The sequence below is a fragment of the Nesoenas mayeri genome (assembly GCF_963082525.1).
Source record: "Nesoenas mayeri genome assembly, chromosome: 2".
NCBI classification, from domain to species: Eukaryota; Metazoa; Chordata; class Aves; order Columbiformes; family Columbidae; genus Nesoenas; species Nesoenas mayeri.
Genome location: NC_137543.1, coordinates 25,961,159 through 25,973,192, shown reverse-complemented (window position 1 = coordinate 25,973,192; position 12,034 = coordinate 25,961,159).

Sequence of the window (12,034 nt, the reverse complement as noted above, 5' to 3'; positions counted from 1 at the left end):
ATATCTAAGAAAACTGTCTTGTAGGATGCTGGCCTTTATACATGTTTAAACAAACATGTTGAACTTTATTTGAACTGTGACATAGTTGTTATTATTAGTTTTGTCATGGTTTTTAAGATGTATTCTTGATACTTCAATTGATTCTGCTTTAGGAGAATCATTTAAGATTTTTACCTTGCTTTTTATAATAGAGAAAATTGTATTGCAGCACCATTGGCACAGCAGCCTTAACTAGCAGGAGGGGCCTTTTATGTTGGAGAGACACTTCTCTTGTTCCAGTAAAAAGGTGTCACGTTTAACGTGAGTGACTAAAATAATCATATCTTAGAAAGTGATAAACTTGAATTTCTTATCCAGCTATGTATTAGCAAAAATATTATTCTGTATTCTGATCTCCACCTTCTGTGAAAAAGAAACAGGAAGTTTTGTGATATCCCTCAGAAGGACAATAAGCAGGGCATAATTTCATCGGATGTGTATGCACAACCCTAGCCTGGTTTTCAACCAGGTCACACGTTTAACTCCTTGAGAGGTCTGGGGGAATATTGTGCAAATGTTGATCTGTTTTGCTGTAGATGTTGCAATTCACTTGAAACATGTGCCTTGCAAGCTTTTATTAAACAAACAAAGACCACAACTGGTGTTTCTTTTCGTGAAGATTTTTTTTCTTAAATTCCTGTCCCTCTGATTTCTAGAGCTTCCATTAGGACTTAAATATCCCAGCCTTCAAGAATGCTTGCACAGTAAGTAGTGCAGCTAGGATGTCTGCCAGCCATCTGATTAACAGCTGTTCACTGGGAAGAATGAGAATTTGCATAGCAATTTGTGTTGCTATTTTGCTGGCTTATTTCCTCCTTCACACTTCCAGTTTCTGGTATGCTTAATCTTAGTAAATGCAAAAAAAATACCTTCAAAGAATAAATTGAGTATAGTATTTTCAGGCACTCACCTGTTACTGTTAGACTTGTGGATTAAAGTTTAATCAAGCCACAGCTAAACTGACACGTACAGTTTTGTCTTAAGCTTTAAAAGAAAAAAAATGCCCTTTCACGTCCTGAACTACCAGATACTCAAAGTTAGTGGATAGATTCATCAGAAGATATTTGAGGCTAATTAAGTACAGGCATTTCAGAACATAAGCTTCTATTCATATTATTTAAAAAATACTGGGGTTATTTCTTCCAAAGTAAATGGAAATACAATTTAATACAATACAACCATAAATGCAACTTCTTTTGGGGGGGTAAGGACACCCATACACCAGTATGGAAGAAAGAGGACCAAAAGGTTTAAGAGGCATTGAAAATTCTTCAAACTATTTGCTCTGGTGGCATTACTGTTTACTGAAATGTAGAAGATTAGGGACCAAATCTTGTTCTTACTACCTTATTTTTACTAAGTTGTCTGCAAATGTCCTTGTGACCCTCCACCTGCTTTCCCATGTGATTCACATGAACAGGAGCTGCAAGATCAGGTCATAGGGTCATGGAGATTTAAGTTGTCATTGAAACTTGTCATAATGACCAATGTTAACTTTGTGTAACCTGTCCTTTAACCAACTATCTATGAATAACAGGGGACAGCGCAGGCTGTTCGTGTGAATGCGTGGGCATGCGTGTTGTATTTGCATTTAGAGATGTCTGGTTTACTGTTTTGTTTTGGAGATGCAATGAGTAACTTATTTTATCTCTAATGGTGGTTGAATCTATAAATCTCCTAAATGTTGATGGGCAGGTGGACTCTAGACTATTATGGTATGAGAGATGAAAGAAAACCTGAGTTTATTCCAACACAGGCAATATTTCATGTGAAACAATACCTCAGCATAAATCTGTATAATGCCTTCAGTACTCTTTTTAAAAACTTCAATTTAGCAGGGAAAAAGAAGTGAGAATTCTAGAACTTGCAGTATGTGCTATTTTAGTAAGAATTTCTACTTCCTTAGTATAGCTGAAAAAATACCACCATTATGTTGCTGCACTCTCACTATGCCAAATGCAGAGCTCGCGATGCCTCAAGGTCTTCTCAATTGTTTGGCACCTTGACTAGATGTTTAAATGTGTAATTAATCTGGCAATGATTCAGTTTCAACACAGTTAAATGTATGTCATTCTGCCTTTCAAGTGATGCTTAAAATTACCTGTTTTTTGATGGAGAAGAGAGGAGTGTTTAATGCCTTTCAAATTTTCAAACTTTGTTACTTCAGGAATGCAGAAGAATTATTGTTGGTTCTTATCAGTGGCATTTAGCAGTAGTGTATATGGCATATGGACATATCTACGTGCAGGTATCTAAGGAATCCAATTCCTTTTATCTTGTTTGTTGTCTTGGTCAGTTTTTTAATTGAAATAATGTGTACATAGTAAATATTTTTCTCTTGTGACAAACTTTCTCTGTGGGGAAAAAAAAAAGGAGTAATAAAAGCCAAGTCCAGAAAGTATGGATTGTTTGGGACACTACCCCCTGTATGCTTTCTTTTGAGAAATCTGCTACCTTTTCCGAAAAAACATGTAGTTCATAATGAATTAACCTCTTTCCTCTGTTGTGGTAATAAAATGATTTTTGTATTCCGTTGTATTATTTGCGTATGCAGCTTTCAGCCAAGTGAAAACTGCACAGCATAGCTGTAGCTCAAATATCTGTCTCGGCGGGGCAGTGTAAATACTCTTACAGCTCTGGAGGATTCGCAGCTGCTCAGACTGGATCCATATGTCATATTGGCTGCAACCACCTGTTGAGACACACTGGTGTGAGGATGAGCTGCAAAATGTGAGGTGCTTTATATGGAATTACTGAACTCTGACTTTCTCCTTAAAGATCCTCCTACAGCAAGCATGTCACCTGGAAATAAATTGCTGTGCAACATCAAATGCTTACCAATTTTTTAAAATTTTTTTAGTCAACTAATGTATTATCTGTCTTGAATTTTTACAGATCATGATGACTGGAGCCTTCCAGCATTTTATAAGATAGCAGGAGTAAAATCATTGAATGCAGACTACTTTGTAATAATTTACCATATAATTATATGAAAAGCTCAAGATTATTTTAGTTAAATTCTGAAGGTGATAGAAATAGCTGATAAAGTGCTTCCACAAAACTCAATCGTATAGAACCTAAAAATATGTATTTATGTATTTAATTCTTAATGGCTTTGAACAATATATCAGACTGCTTTCTTTAAGACCAATCAGGAAACAAGCTTAATTTTAAAAGGATGAGTTGGAGTATTCAGGTTTATCCGTGAATTCTGTGAGCACCCAGGCCTAGGAACTGCTTAGCTGAAATGGGAATGGAGCTTCTTAGCACCATGAAATATGTGTTGGCATTTGTGTATTGTGCCATGTCTTTATCCAAAACTGAGACCATGGTTACCAGCTGTGACACCCACAATATTCTAACATATATATAAAATAATGTATATATGTAGATAAGTAGGTGTATATAAAATGTCTGAATGTGGGGTTTATGTAAATACATGTATCTAAGAAATATATATTCTGATTACAATCAATGTTTGAAAGGTATTAGGTAAAATGACTGTTGGTTTGGGGTTTTTTTCCCCCTAAATGGTACCTCTGTAATTTGTTTCTAGGGCCTAGTCTCCCAGATTTTTCAGTTTTTGCTGTGACCCAGACTAGCAGACTTGAATTCCCATGTGCTTTCAGATTGCTTAGGTAACAAATGTGATAGATGTTTTTAATAGTAATGAGATGCATTTCATTATGAATTAAATAGCATATAGGGAATAGACAAGCATAAAGCAGTATAGACTAATACTGAACTATTCAGTATAACATATGAGCAGTATATATGTTTACCTTCAGAATTTTGAGTAGCTTTACAATGCCCTGGAACTTCAAAGTTAGGGCTGTAATGTCTGCTGGCAAGCCTTGACTCCTGCTGGTGCTATACTGACTGGCTATAGACCAAAACCCTGTTAAGACTGACTTTTTTTTTTACACTGTTGCAATAAATACCAGCCTATTTTGCAAGGTGAGAGTGAATATAAAATGCTGGCCTAAGCCATTCTCCCCTCTGAAGAAAGCTGACAAAGCAGTGGCAAGAACGCAGCCGCCTGGTCTTGGCTGCGTCAGGCTCTGCTGTCGGCCGGACCCCAGCTCTGGACAATAATATAAAATCACTGCTGCCGAAGTGATGGACCTGTATATGCAATTTTAGAAGGGTACATTAAAATCAAGAAATCAAAATGTCACTGTGATCCCTTGGCAACAGAAGCTGATAGTGACCTGAAGATATCTAAGGAGCTTATTTGACTTACTTATATTTGTTTCTTCACCTCTTGGATTAACACTGTGTTCATCTCTGTGGTTTGTGCTTGTTTCACAGGAAAAGTCAAGTTCCTTTGGAAAATACGGCTACATAGAAAGTGCCAGGCTATTTTCTTGGTAGTGTCCTGAGAAGGAAATGAGGTTACTCTAGAATGGTCCATCTTCTAGCATTTCCATATATACTGTACATACATATACAAATATAGAACAGCTTTTGAGAATTGCTTACCAACTGTTTAGCTGCCTGTTGATCCCTGATGAGCATGTAGGTCAACTGTGAACCCTGGATTGTTTTTTCCTGGTTTTTGGAGTGGTTACTTGCACAGAATATCAGCCACTGACTCTAAAGGGACCCAAACACAAGCCTGTGCTTTGACTTCTCCAGTCCCCATCAGTTTAACTGGAGCTCCTTCCCCACCCCCCAGTGCCAGCAGAAAAAATGGTTTTCTTTGAAAAGACTGATTGAGGTGTTTAGTCTTTTCATCAATACTTTCCTGTTTCCAACAAAATAATGCAGTTTGTTCCTTTGGTTATAGCTTAAAAGAACATCTGAGCAGCCCGTTATAATTAACTTTCACCATTTCAAAACACGTATTTAACAACTATGTAACTGCCTGACACCAGTAAGAGCAATATTTCAGCCGTGCCTGATTGGGATGCAGTCACATAGTTTCAGAGATCGTAATCACAGTCAAGCACACCTCAGGTGTTTTTGAGTCTCTTTAAATTGTAGGGTGTGAAGTGTCCCTACAAATATATACGTATTTGTTTTGTGATATCACAGGTTTTGTGCAACTGGATGTTGAAAATACCACAGTTGTGCTAGTAAGTACCCATGGTGACAAGGTTGTCGCCGGTTCTCCTCTGTAAGGTACACCCTAAATTCCCTCAATGGGACTGATGTGCAGCAGAAGCCTAAATTCACATCACCAAAATGATGTGTTAACAAATGTATTAACAATACATGGGTTCACAGGTGTGAGGGAGTACTGTGAATAAAATCTGGCTTGTATCTTGACAGGCTATAGACAAAACCGTATCTTTCTAAATGTGTGAATGTAAGAGAATAGAAAGGACAGTGTATCTTGTAATATAAGCTAAAATTGGGCACTTGATTTTGAGAGGATTTAATTTGCTTGTTGAGAGTTTGTGTAAGGCCAGGAGGACACATCACATTTCAGAAGGGTGTATTGCACCATATCTCAGTACTGATCTAAACTTGTCCTAAACTGAGGGCTCATCTGAGTGGTCTGGCTGCTCATTAAGTGTTGGAAGTCAATGGGCTTTCTAGTGCCTTTTTGAGGCTGGGAATTATTCACAGTTTATGTAGGGCACGAAGAGTGAAGATAATGTACTTAAAGCTTGCAACAGCACATGAACCATGGATGGATCTTGCTGGTTACCTTCCTGTTTTTACTGGTAAACCATTCCCTAAAAAGATTTGGTTTTACTTTTTGCCTTCCCAGTCTGAGATCTCACATTGTGTCAGTTTTTATAAACTCATCCCTTCACCTTGCTAGGGTAAAAATAAAGGCTGACAGCGTGTAATAGTATGCTGTGATCTCCCAGCGATCACCTCTCCTTAAAGTGGTAATTCCCCAGGTGGCAGAGGTGCAGATCTAGCAGCTGGTTGTCACCTTTCACTGTTGCCTGTAATATTTGACTAAAGCTGATTGAAATGGTTTCTGACTTTCTTGAGCAAAGCTACACTTCCAGCCTCAATGTGTCATCGCTGAAGTTATAACACAGCTGGCAACAGACACCCCTGCCTTCCTAACAGCCTCTTAGTAAAACTAGCAAACTTGCGTTCAAAGCAGCAAGAGGGAACATTTCTAATGGAAAAATATTAGCACAGCTTGACCAACTGGATGCAGTGGCTTGGCCAAAGCCTGCTCCTAAGATGTTACCATTGCTATGCGAAGGGAGATATTGTTGTTATTGTTTATTAGCAGGGATGGAAGATGCTGCTGGGACTTGCGGTTGGAGTGAGGAGAACATGAGTAATGTTTGGTTTGACCATGTGGGGAGCGATTGGCGTTGGAATGGTCAGGCTTGGATTCACACTTCCATTGATCATGGTATAACCAGTGCAATGATTCTCATGCTCGGATCGTTTGATGCATGTTGAGCAGGACCGATGCATTCAGAAAGACCATTTCAGTATTGCTCTCAAGAACAGCACACGTTCTTTTCCCAAAACTATTTCACTCAAAGACTGAAATTTCAAATGTGATAATTGGTGCTATTGTTCACATTAATGCTGAGACATAGTTTGCTCTTCCCCCTTCTGCCAAAACTGCATATTCCCTGAAAAGGCAGCAGCCTCTATATGCACTCTGAGGGGCCACACTTAGACTAACAAGCCCAGCTCATATCAGAAAAAAAACCTTCCTTGGTCACAACTGTTCTTCAACAATTCAAGTGTCCCAAGGCCCTCTCTTCTTTATGTAATAGTGTTTTTTTCCTTTGTTTCTTTTGCTGGTTGCTCTTTTAGCTTGGTTGGGGTTTTCTCTACACCCTCAGGAAAGCAGGAGGTTGCCCCTTTACCCCGACATCCCCTCGGGAAGCCCTGCTGCTCCTCCTGCCTCCGCTCCGCTGGCGCAGGAGCGGGCGGGAGCATCTGGAGACGTTACACGCAAGCGGCAGAGGAGCCCGTGGAGGAGAAAGCGCTGTAATTCACAGAATCACAGAACGTTAGGGATTGGAAGGGACCTCGAAAGAATTGGGGCAGATGAGGGATTTGCCCGGCGTTGCTGCGCGCTTTGCGGGGCGCTGGCGTTACCCACGCGGGGACGGGCTCGTCGCGTCCCGCCCACGCTTCTGACTGGCCGCGGAGTCCGGGCGGGGCCGGGTCTCCACATGGCGTGGGCGTGCACGGCGGGAGCGCGGCGCAGTGTGTGCTGCTCCGTGGGGTTCCCCGCTTCGCTCGGCAGGATGGGCCGGAGCAGCTGCGGGCGGCTCCCGGTCCTGCTCCTGCTGTTCTGCGGGGCGGCGGGGCTGGGGCGCGGCGGCGCTCCCCGCCTGCTCCGCTTCTCCGGGCAGGTGCCCGAGAACAGTCCGGCGGGGACGCGGGTGCGGGGCTTGCGGGTGCCGCTGCGGAGGCTGCTGGGCCCCGGGGAGCCGCCTGGGGAGTGGGCGCTGGAGGGTGACGGCGCCTCTCGCTTCTCCCTCCAGCGGGGGCCGGGTGGCGGGCGGGGGCTGCTGCTGCTCCGCACGGCCGAGCGCCTGGACCGAGAGGCGCAGCCCGAGTATGGGCTTCAGCTGCGGCGGCGGGCGGGACGGTCTCCCCGGGAAGCGCTGCTGCGGATCCGAGTCCTGGACCGCAACGACCACCGGCCGCGCCTGCCGCCGGCGCGGCCGCTGGAGGTGGACGAGCTGGCCCCGCTGGGCACGGAAGTGGCCCGGCTCCGCGCCTCGGACGGCGACGAGGGCGCCAACGCGCGTCTCACCTACCGCCCCTGGCCGCCGGGCGCCGGCAGCCGCCGGCTCTTCGTGGTGCCCCGCAGTGGGCAGGTGCTGACCGTGGGCTCGCTGCTGGGGCTGCGCCGGCTCCGCCTCTGCGTCGCGGCTCACGACCACGGCCGCCCGCGCCCGCTGCGCAGCCACGCGCGGTGCCTGCGCCTGGCCGTGCGCGGCGGGACGGCGGCAGCCGGCGAGTGGAGGCGGCGGCGGGCGCGCTCTCTGCCGCCGCCCGAGCGGCCGCCGGGGCCCGGCTCGCAGCGCTACACGGCCCGTCTGCCCCCCGGCGCGCGGGTGGGCGACACTGTCTTCACCGTCCCGCGGAGCCGCGACCGGGCGGCGGGCGGCTGGTTCGAACTGGCGTCTCCCGGCGCCACCCCCGTGGGGGTCGACAGGACGTCGGGGCGGCTCTACCTCCGGCGGGAGCTGCGGGCGGGCGGCCGGGCGGAGGTGCTGGTCAAGGTGCACCGCGGCGGAGGACGAGGTAGGGGCCCGGAACGGGCTGCAGGGACGCGGTCGCACCGACCCACGGCGCTGCCTCGGGTGGGGCAGGATGGCCGCCAAATGGCCGAGTGGGGCTGGAGAGTCGCCCCGAAGCACGGGGGATGCAGAGCGGGCACGGCCGTGCCGGCCATTTACCGCTCGAGGGGATGCGGCCGCGCTGATGCCGCCCGCCCTGGGGCGTGGGGAGCCGAGGACGGCTGTGGGGGCTGCCTCCCGAACCGGGTTTTGTGGCGTGGGGGTGTGCTGGGTCTTCTCCGGTAGCGAGAAAAGCTTTCACCTCCTGCCTTTGAAGGAGCAAATGAAAAATGTGGGTAAAAAAGGAATTTTGTTTGATGCTGTGTTGTAAGGAGTTCCTGTCACATCAGGTTCACTTCTGTAGGATCGGAGGGAGTCTGCTTATGGGTTAACAAGCAGTTAAAACGGGGAGCACACCACAACAGACGGCTTGTCTTATAACGCGGGGAGTTACCAGAGAGCCTCTTTGCTCCCTGTGGTCCTCCATGGCCTGGGAAAGCAGAGGTGACGTGCCCCACGGAGATGCTGCTGGACGGCAGCTGCAGCGCAGACAGAGCGGTGCAGGGGAAGGGAAAGACGCTTTTGCCCAATAGAGGCCAGTGGGCCTGGGACAAGGAAAAAATAAAAAGTATCCCAATCTCAAATCCTAGAAGTTGGCGCAGAGAACTAGATGGTGATATCATTATATCACTGTGTAAATCCTCTATACATCAACAGCTTGTATATTGTATTTAGTTCTCCTAATAACACCTGAAGAGAATGGCTAGACTTGTTAAACCATGTTAAGCTTGAGGTGCATTATGGCTATGAGAGCTGTCCTTTCCGTGTGTTACTTTCACCTTAGAGCAAGTTTTATAGTGTGTTTGCAACTGCAGCTCAGGTATTTGATAACATTACTGGTCATCATTTGTGTTTTGTGTGTGTGGTTTTGTTTGTGGAATTTTTGTATTGTTTATTTGTTTGTTTTTCCTTGGATGTGTACAACATCACTATAGAGGGAATATTTACAGTTTTCTTTAGATGGATTTCATAGCCTAATCTTCAGGAAATGTGAAACATACAGCTGGGAGGAAAACAAATATGTTGGAGTGTGCTGAGTGCCCTTACCATGTTGCACTGTGTGCAGACTGAGAATCCCAGAGCTGCCTGTCTCAGAGACTTACTCTTGCAGGAATGGGCTGTGTCGTGAAAGTGAGGAACATTTAGCATAATAAAAATGCTCCACAGTATTTCTAGGTACTAACTTCAAACAAATCATCTGACACTGCAAGTGTAACTTCTCATTCCAGCTGAAGATGGAGTTGGGAAGGTGACGTGTTATTTGACTGTCTTGCTTATCTATAATGAAAGCAAATAACCTTGTGAGTAGTGTTGTACAAATGATTAATCATGTTGTCCTCTCCAATCTGGTGCAGTACAACATGTTTTTACCACTGTCTATGCACCGATAACATATTGACAAGAGATGAGCCTCAGGGAGAAAGGAATTCGATGATCAACTGGGACAAGGTCATTTAGACACTCCTTTAAGCTACTTTTAAAATCAAAACTGTCTCATAATTTTGTATAGTAACAAACTTCAGATCTTTTTCTGGCTGCTTATTGTACAGGAAGGTGATGAAACTATGTGAGGCTTTGAGCATCCATTTTTTTGTCTGAACAAACCTGGTGAACTGTCTGAAGACTAACAGAATTAACTTTTGTCTGCTCCTCATTTCTCCTTGTGCCTCTTACTAAAAATAATTAACAGCGGGTCACATAGCAATCAATATTATGGAACATGTGCCAAACTTTTAATCCTCTCATTAACTGAAAAACAAAACTACCAGACCCTTATTAATTGCCATCTCTTATATAAAAACTGTGAACGGACTTATGCATTTCACAGGTGCTGCTTCTCCAGTGAAGTTCGTGTGTTGCGATTTGGGATTTTTTCAAGAAAAGCAAAGCTTTTTTGACACTTAAAAAAAATAAAGAAGGAGGTCAGTCAGTAACTTGGAGCACTGTCCCTTGCAACTGTACTCCTAGGAAGACAGTACTAGGCAGTTGAAATACTGAAATAAACTGAGTGCAGGGAACAATAAACTCCTGAATCCTACCTGTTGCTCAGCAGTACTTGTAGCAGTGATGTGCATGACACTGCCGTCTGGTCTGTGGGGACATCATCACTGCGAAAATATAGTCCTTCTTCCATTGAGCTTACACTTGGTACATCACAAAGAGGTTTACACTTCTGTGAACTGTCTTATCCACCTACACAAAGCAGCTAGCATCTTCTTCAGGAATCTGGCTGGTTGCATGCCTCTCAAAGCCTTGCTGTTGTGGGCTCTGCATGAGCATAGTTGTGGGATTGGGATCTGGAGTTGAGACAAGAATCTTACACAAAGGTAGCAGCTACTCACCAATTCTTTCCTCATCCAGGTTTTCTTCCAGGTCATTTAGCAACCTGGAAGCACAGACTGTGCTGTCAGAAGGCAGAGGAACAGCGCATAGCCTGAGCGTGGAAGGGCTGTAGTTCCTTTCCCCCTCCAGGTCTGACTCTGTTCTTGCACACCTGCCCACACCTGCAAGCACAAATGTAGGTTCTCATACTTGTTACTGACTTACAAAGGGTAGGACACATGCAGTTACACAGCTGTCCCCTCTGCCTCCACCCACATCCATCCTTTCTGTAGCTGGGGATATCTACTGGTACACTCTGTGTAGAAACTTTGTTTAGGACTTCATCATGTTTCAAAAAGTGAAGAAACACAATTTCTTAGCCCCACGCTTCGACTCTAGCAGGCTTTCACATCTGTTTTTTTTTGGTGTTTTGGTTTTTTGTTCATTTTAATCTTAAGAGCCTGCCATGAAGGTCCTATAGAGCACATGCTGCATTAGCTTGGAATAGTGACCCCCTCCTTGGTGGTTTCCATGCTCCTGCACACACCAGCACCACAGATAGAGCCCACGTGCTATCAAACTGAAAACATACATGATAAGAAGTCACTCTATAACCTACAAAGGTCATTTTTCTTTAAAAACAAGGGAGACTCAAAAGCCCAGCCAGACAAATCTCTGCCCCCTCCAGCCTGTCTGCAGTGTTCTGAAGAGTAAACTTGAGGCTGGCAACCCTTTAAATCTGGGATGCCTCAGGCCATGAAACTAGAGGTAAGCACCAGCAGCCAGTTTACGACTGAAACGAATAAAACAGTTGCAAGGCTGTTCAGTATTTTCATGTTTTGGAATAGAGATGGATGCCTCTGCACTTGTTTTCTTTCAGGTGGAATAGCAACTATTTACTATTGTAACTGAACTCCAAGGAGATAGATCTTAAATCTGACTGAGGAGGCTGTAGCATAATGCTCTTCCTCACGTGTAGTGTCTTATGGTAGAATGTGATAAGTATTGAACCCTTACGGCTCACTGGAAGCAAACTATGTTTTAAAAGGCATCTATCAAGTCTTGAAATTCCTGAAAATACAGCTCAGACTGCACATGGAAACATAAAGTGATTTGAGTCCCTTGCGCTCTCTTAAAAAACTTGCACCAGGTTGCCTACTGGGAAAGGAAAGCCTTTAAACGCTGGTTCTGTAAAAACTGACAAGTAATAGGTACGTGCTATGATTGGCATGCTGGCTATGATTTCAAATAAAGATAAAGCTTAGAGTTTGGGGTTTTTCTTTTGGCCGTGGTTTGGGTTTTTTCTTTTGTTTTTGTTGGTTTGGGTTTTTTGGTTGAGTTGGGTTTTTTGTTTAGTTTTGTTTAGTTTTGTTTTTGTGGGA